This window comes from Podarcis gaigeae (genome assembly GCF_964106915.1).
Source record: "Podarcis gaigeae genome assembly, chromosome: 11".
Taxonomy (NCBI): domain Eukaryota; kingdom Metazoa; phylum Chordata; class Lepidosauria; order Squamata; family Lacertidae; genus Podarcis; species Podarcis gaigeae.
In genome coordinates, this window is record NC_139687.1 from 22,730,260 (window position 1) to 22,737,896 (window position 7,637).

Below are 7,637 nucleotides of genomic sequence, written 5' to 3' on the forward strand. Positions count from 1 at the left end.
CTGTTCTTAGAGGACCATCGAGGTGCGAAACTAATCTGGATACTTAAAGATGATGGCTGGGTTTACCGAACTGAAATCACAAGGATGGAGCACGTGTTTTTCCTGCAGAGGATCCCAGGTGCAAGCCCGGGCATCGGGTGCAGTACGAGGACGATATTGAACAAGACTAGACGGACCAGTGAAGAAGTCTAGGCGTTCATAAGGCTATGCTTTTATCTTCGTGAAATGAAAACGTCATGCTGCTGAACTCTGGAATTTTCCTGTTTCTGTATCTTCTGCTCTATCGCATTGAGAGTGCAAGGAGGGGAGAGCTCTGATTCATTATAAATCTCATGCTTTTAAGATTATTTTGAGATTTTTTTTTTTTAAAAAATGTTTGACAGGGACTTTAATACTGAACCAGATAGACCAGGTTTGGCTCTTGCTGCAACCTTTTGGACTTTTTACTCAACGAATATAAATACAGTAATACTTTCAACATAAAAAATTCCTTCCAGAAGCACCTTAGAATCCAACTAAGTTTGTTATTGGTATGAGCTTTCGTGTGCATGCACACTTTTTCAGATACACATGAAAGCTCATACCAATAACAAACTTAGTTGGTCTCTAAGGTGCTGCTGGAATAATTTTTTTTATTTTGTTTCGACTACGGCAGACCAACCCGGCTACCTACCTGTTACTTCCAACATATATAGTCTATTGTGCCTTGAGGCATAGTTGGAAGGAGAAGAAAGGAACAAATGCAGTATGTGTGTGGAGTCTCGATGGTTAGCAGTGTCATTTTCCACTTTGCCATTATGCCCTCCAGGTTGCCATAAAACAATACAGTATTAGATTTGAAAGCTACATCTAAACATAGAGAACTACTCACCTCCAGCTCTGGGCAGCAATTCATAATGCGACCTGCCTGGAGAGAAATGATAGACCAATTTTGGCATTTGGAACAGCCTTAAAGTAGACTTTAAAAAGAGACAATTTTGCATGCACATTATAAAAGTTTACAGACACATAACTTCACCCTAAAATATGAAAGTATCCTGTCAATCTAGGTCATGGGGAGCCTTCTGAAACATTTTAGCTCAAAATTATTAATAATTAAATGATAAGATGCAATCAGAATTAATTTATTCATAGTTAACACTTCTATTAAATTGTGAATACAATGCATATGCATGAAAAAGTTTTATCTTGTTAGCCGCTTCTGTCCCTTCTTCTCCAGAAACAATTCCTTGCTCCCCCCCCCCATTCAAATGCTTTCTCAGAACAGTGGGTTCCATTGGATATTACACACACACACACACACACACACAAACACATTGCAAAATGCTCACATTACAACATTGCACCCATAGAATGTCCACTATAAATTTGATCCAATTTTTGAGGGGGTAGGAGAGAAAAAGGAACAAAAGAAAACAAACCTTTATTTTATTATTGTTTCCCTTCAAGATAGTCTGAACATCTTTCTGAAAGAAATTAGAGATGAGTTTTTTAAAAAAGAGATGCTTACTGAACAGGTTAGAAAATGTAATAAATTCAACGTACTACAACTGAATGCTTTAGTTCCTCAAACTCCATACTTGTTAATTAGGGAATAAGTCCCTTGGGTATTGATGAGACTTATTTCCAAGTAATATATATATAAGATTGGGCTGTTAGGCTGCAATCCTGTGCTCAATTCATAGGACTTACTTCTGAGTAAACATATGTAAGATCAAACTACATTTCCGGGTTAGGGAGTGAGGGATCCGTTTTCAGCCATCCAAAATTTTCTGTGTCCCTACAGAAATAAACTTACTACATTTGAGCATTATAGTTTCACAGTGCAACCTATATAAACAAGTCTAATAAAAAGTAAACCAGTTATCTTAGGTAAGTGAGTATAGGATTGCAGCCTAGTTTATTAAGAATTGATCAGTACATTTTCACTTCATAATAGGAAATGTCTTTGAGAGTAGAGGCATCGTTCTGTTCTTCTGAAAATACAACCTGAAGTTCAGAACTCTACAGTCTTTAATACGTTTCTGCCTTTTGGTTTATAATTACAGAGCTTGCCTAACACTAGATATTCTACTATCAAGCTCCCCCCCCCCCCCGCCATACACTTTACAATCAAATGCATTTTAGTGCAATGCTATACAATACCTGGAGCAGACTCCGGTAGCCTCTGATGATTTCCGTGTGGTTACATCTAGTAAAATTGTAAGCTCCAGTAATGTAGGAAGACAAATGTGCCAAGGCAGTGCATTGAAGAAAGAAAATAACCTTGGAAGAGCCTGTAAGGAAGTTGCAAAACATTAAAAGCTGTATCATGATGCTCTTTTGGCAGCTAAATTAAACTGAAATATCAGGCACTAAAAGCTTATCAGAGAGGGATGGAGGAATGAATGAATTGGTGCTCCGAGGGCTAACGCATTAGAAAAGCAAGTCCATATAGTTACCCATTATGTCCCTTGAGAACAGACCTTTGCTTCCGAGTTCCTTGCCTTGGTGTCTCCCTTTATATTTACCTTTTCACAAGCGTTTCCCCATTCCAAGCATGTCAGATTGAAAGGATGCATCACCTGTCTGTAAATAAGTTACAAATTTCCTAAGAAGGAGATGGGAAGTGGGAACCCTTTGAAAAACACTCCCAACCTTGGAATCTTATCAAACATTTAGATCAGACTATTTAAAAAATATTCCCCCAGGATCTAAGCATATATTGCCGAATTACATCACTAACTTAAAAAAAAAAAAAAGCTAGGCATCCCTACACCATAATGAAACCTCCATAAATTAGAGTAAAATGGCACACAAACAAAACCGACATATTGCATCACCTATTACTCATTTTGGATTTTCCTGTTAAAAGTGGGTTCAAAGTTCACTTTGTCACTGAATCATACATTTTACTACATTGTTGTGTGATCACTTAGCACATGGTTTCTCTTTTTCTTTAAAAAAAAATTGTTAACAATTTCAACATAACAAATTAGCAAAACGTATCATATTCATTATTTCCCCCTTTTTTCCCACCCCCATCAAACCCTCCCTCCCTCGCCACCCTAAGGCTTCCCTCAACCCCTCTCTCTGATTTCTCAGCACATATTATTCTCTGCATACTGTAAAGTTGTATAAATCCTTATATTATCTGTCTACTATGTTAACAATCAATAAATTTGTGTACGTTTATTCAAAACCTGCCAAGGAGTCCAATTCATTTTGTTTTCTTTTTAGGTAATTTATAAAAAGTTCCCATTCTTCTCTGAAGTCACAGTTGTCCTTATCTCACAGTTTGTATGTCAATTTAGCCAGATCTGCATAGTTCATCAATTTCTCTTGCCACTGTTCTTTTGTCAGGGTTTCCTCATTCTTCCATCCTTGTGCTATCAAGACTCTTGCCGCAGCGCATAGTTTCTAACATTTTCCCACGTGCTTCTTTAAAATGTACTTTCATGTTCTTTAAAATTACATATTGCATCCAGCTTTGCATGTGTCTATTAGTGGTCAATATACCATATCTTTCTTAAGAAATTAACTAGAAACCAGGAAGGCAAACAACTATTACAGAAATCATAATAATTACAAAAAGATAAAATTATCCACAAAAAGTGTCAACTAAGAACATTGATTACACTTCCATGCAAATTGTGCATGTTTTTATCACAGAACAAACTCCTGCATTCAGTAGCATAACCCTGTACTGCCTAATTGGTTATTTACCTATTTATTCCAGTTAGTCATATCTCTCAATAGGTTACGTCAGTTCAATTATAAATGTCAATAAGCATCGCATACGTTAGTCATGTTTTAAGCAGATGGAGACTTTCCCCTTTCACTATCTAGTGAAGCATGCCTCTCCAAAAGCACCAGCACCACAATGGCACACCACCAGGCACTCTCAGTTTCGATTAATAGCTGCTTTGTTTGCTACACAAATCAGTCTTCATGACAACACACTCCACCTGCTATTTTGCTCTTTAACTCAAGGCTAGCCACACCAGCACGACTGACATATGAGACAACTCAGACCACCAAGGATGGGTGAGTTAACAGAGATGCCTTTAGGGACCAACTCCCCCAACTCTTGGGTAGTTAAAAAGACAAAGTCCTAGTTGAGAGCAGAGAGTCAGAAAGCCGGGGAGCCACAGAAACAGAACAATGCTTGGATTGAAGGCTGCAGTTGTGGGGGAAGCAATAATGCTGTGAACCCATCCATCGTAGGCTCAGGTTGTATATATGTGTAAATAAGCCGTATATCCTAAAGACACTACAGTCTCCACTGGGCCTCATTCCGAAGGAAACACGAACTCTGGGCAAGTGCATGGAACCCCTGGAATCTCACACCCCTTGGAGGTTGGGATGGCATGCAACAATATACTGCTGTAAAAGAGGAGACCTTACTGAATAAATTATGTTAAGTGTCATGGCTATCATTCTGGGGAGCAGTGCTGTTTTTCTAGAAAAAGAGGTTCTGGAACTCACCATGAACACCTCCCTTGTTCTCTTATAATGACAATGGTACCCACCTGAGAAGGTGTTGGAACTGTGTTCCAGCGAGTTCTGGCTTAATACAAACCCTTCTAGGGAGGAGGTATATTACAGGCACAGGAATATGAGAATATAATTGGTTTCTGAAATATTGAGAAGGAATGGTAGAAGGATATAAGGGAATGACAATAGTAGTTGTGTATGCCCCAAATTTTTCACAGCGGGATTCCACTCCCCTGAAATTGGTCAAAGAGAGTGAAAAATTTAGGGAAGGGGAATTAATCCTTGCAGGAGGTTTTAACTCTGTGTTGGACCCCTATGTGGACAGCTCTACAGTAAGAGAAGTAAATATTAACAAGATTTCAAGGATTTTTAAAATTATGGTTAAATCGGTTTAGTGGATGTATGGAGATTTGTATATCATACTATAAGGGTTTACACTTGTAACTCCATAAATCGTAATAATCCATATTCTGCAATAACTATATATTTATATTTTTAAGGTTACAGTGGTGCCTCGGGTTACAGATGCTTCAGGTTACAGACTCCGCTAACCCAGAAATAGTACCTCGGTTAAGAACTTTGCTTCAGGATAAGAACAGAAATCGTGTGGCAGTGGCGCAGCGGCAGAGGGAGGCCCCATTAGCTAAAGTGGTACCTCAGGTTAAGAACAGTTTCAGGTTAAGAACGGACCTCTGGAACGAATTAAGTTCTTAACCCAAGGTACCACTATATATGATTTAGGTATATGGAAATATAGATGAAAAAGCTGTCTCAAAACATTCTCCAGTGAGTATTGTATACACACAAGCAGGTCAAACTAAGGAAGAAAATATGGTGACTATTATTTTACCAAAGAGTTAGTTATTCAGGATATAAAGGCTGATACTGAACAATGGAAGAAAAACATGGTCTTTGCTGGCCAGGATAAATCCAGTTAAAATGAACACCTTACCCATATTTTTGTTAATATTTATTGCATTGTCAGTGGTTTTTAGCAGAAAATTTTGGACTGTTTCATTGTACAAGATAAACATACAAGAAATGATGCAAGTACTATGTGGGCCCCAAAACCAACAGAGAATTTAATAATTTATCATGAAACATTTGTTAACTTGGCTGAGGTTTTGCCTTTAGCATGATGAAAACGAAAGGATACATTGTGGGGGGAAATAGCAAAGGACAAGCCAAAGTGAATTGTGGTGGGAAAATGCTATCATGTTGCGGGAAAGAGAATTGAGGGAACAACCTCTGAATGTCAGGGACTGGGCAGAGGAGGAATGATGGACACTTCCTCCCCACCCTGACCCTTCCAGAGAAGAGGAAGATAATTTAGAATTACAAAAGGGGTTTGAGGGAGGTCACACCTCAGAAGCAGATGAGGGGAGAAGTTGGGAAATATTGGGGGAGGAGGAGGAGGAGGAAGAAGAGGAAGCACCAGGCGGGTGACAGCTGACCGACACAGTGTCTTTAGAAAGCATTCCAGACCCTCCCTCTCCAGAACCCAGCAAGCCTTGAAAGTAGGAGAGCAAAGAGCTCAAAGACAGAGGGCACTCCTCAGCACCTGTAGGAGAGACGTTGAGCTTGACAAATGAGGAAGTGGGAGAGACGGGGGTGGGGGTGGAGATTCACTCGGGACAACGCCATTATCCAAGAGGCTGGGTTTTATAGCCTCTCTCTGTAAATATCGAATAAAAAGCGAACGGTAAGAACATTCCTTGTCTTTGTACGTTCCTGGGCATACAAAGTCGCTGGCAGCAGCCTGACACCGAATCGCAATGGTTGAAATATACCAGTTAAGTCTGACAGTATGAGTGGTTCAATATAATTTATTAGTATGATGGTATCTAAGTGCTATCGACTGGCCGGATGCAGAGGAGGGGTGGGAGGCAACAGCTGGGGAACCCCCAGGAGAAGACGACACAGAGCCAGGGAATTGGTGGTGGGACAATGATGAGTGGTCAGAGGGGGAAAGGTGCAGGCTGGAAGGAGGATGTGTCGGAACCAGAAGAGGTATCAGGGTTGAGTGAGCAGGAAGAGGCTATGGCAGAGAGCAGTTCAGACTCTAAGGCTGCAGCAGAGGCTAGAGAGGAGTGGAGCCAAGAAGTAGAGGTGTGACAGGCTGCTGAAGAATCCAGGGAGTCTTCCCCATTTGCTGTGACCAGCTCCCCTCTCCCCAGTCTCCTAGAACACGTAGAGAAATGAAAATAACAGAACAGATGTTGATTGTGCACAGACTCAGTTTTCAACTGCTTGGGGAAGACAGTGGTCGGAAGGCAGAGACCTTCAGTCCTCGTAGTTGCCTCACTATAGCGAGAACTACAGGGAAGAGTTGTGGAGATCACTAGGCCTGTGCTGGTTTGGTTTCTTTGAATAAAGAGTTAACAGCACTGACACCATGCAAGACTTAATAAACTCGGTTTAAATACTGGAAATGTTTGGCAGAGAATGTGGACATCTTGCACATGTAGTGGAACTGGTTTTAATTTCTAGAGGTGATTAGTATTTCTGTTAATATTTGGAATACTTTGAGTTTAATCCAAAATTCATCATGTTTCATCTGACTGAGGAGAACATTCCTTTGGATTCAGAATCATTGATTTCAGTGTTGTTGACAGCATAAAAAATTGTGTGGGCTAGGAAATGGCAACTAATCCCAACAAAATGGAAATATTCACTGAAAAGCCCAGAACTGTCAGTGACAAATAGCCTGACTGTATTGGTCCAAGGGAGAGAAGGAAGATTATGAAAGCCGAGAGCTGGACTTATTTTGTTAATTATTGGAATGTAAGAATGTAAGGCTGGAAAGAAACCCTTTGCGTAATGTTTAAGGAGGATGAATAAAATGAAACTAAGGGGAAATTCATGTATTTTGACGTTAGCTGAAATAAGTGATCAAATAAATTCAAGGGTATGTTCATAGAGATTTTACTTTCTTGGGCTCCATGATCACTGCAGATGGTGACAGCAGTCACGAAATTAAAAGACGCCTGCTCCTTGGGAGAAAGGCGATGGCAAACCTAGACAACATCTTAAAAAGCATAGACATCACCTTGCCAACAAAGGTTCGTATAGTAAAAGCCATGGTTTTCCCAGTAGTAATGTATGGAAGTGAGAGCTGGACCATAAAGAAGGCTGATCGCCGAAGAATTGATGCTTTTGAA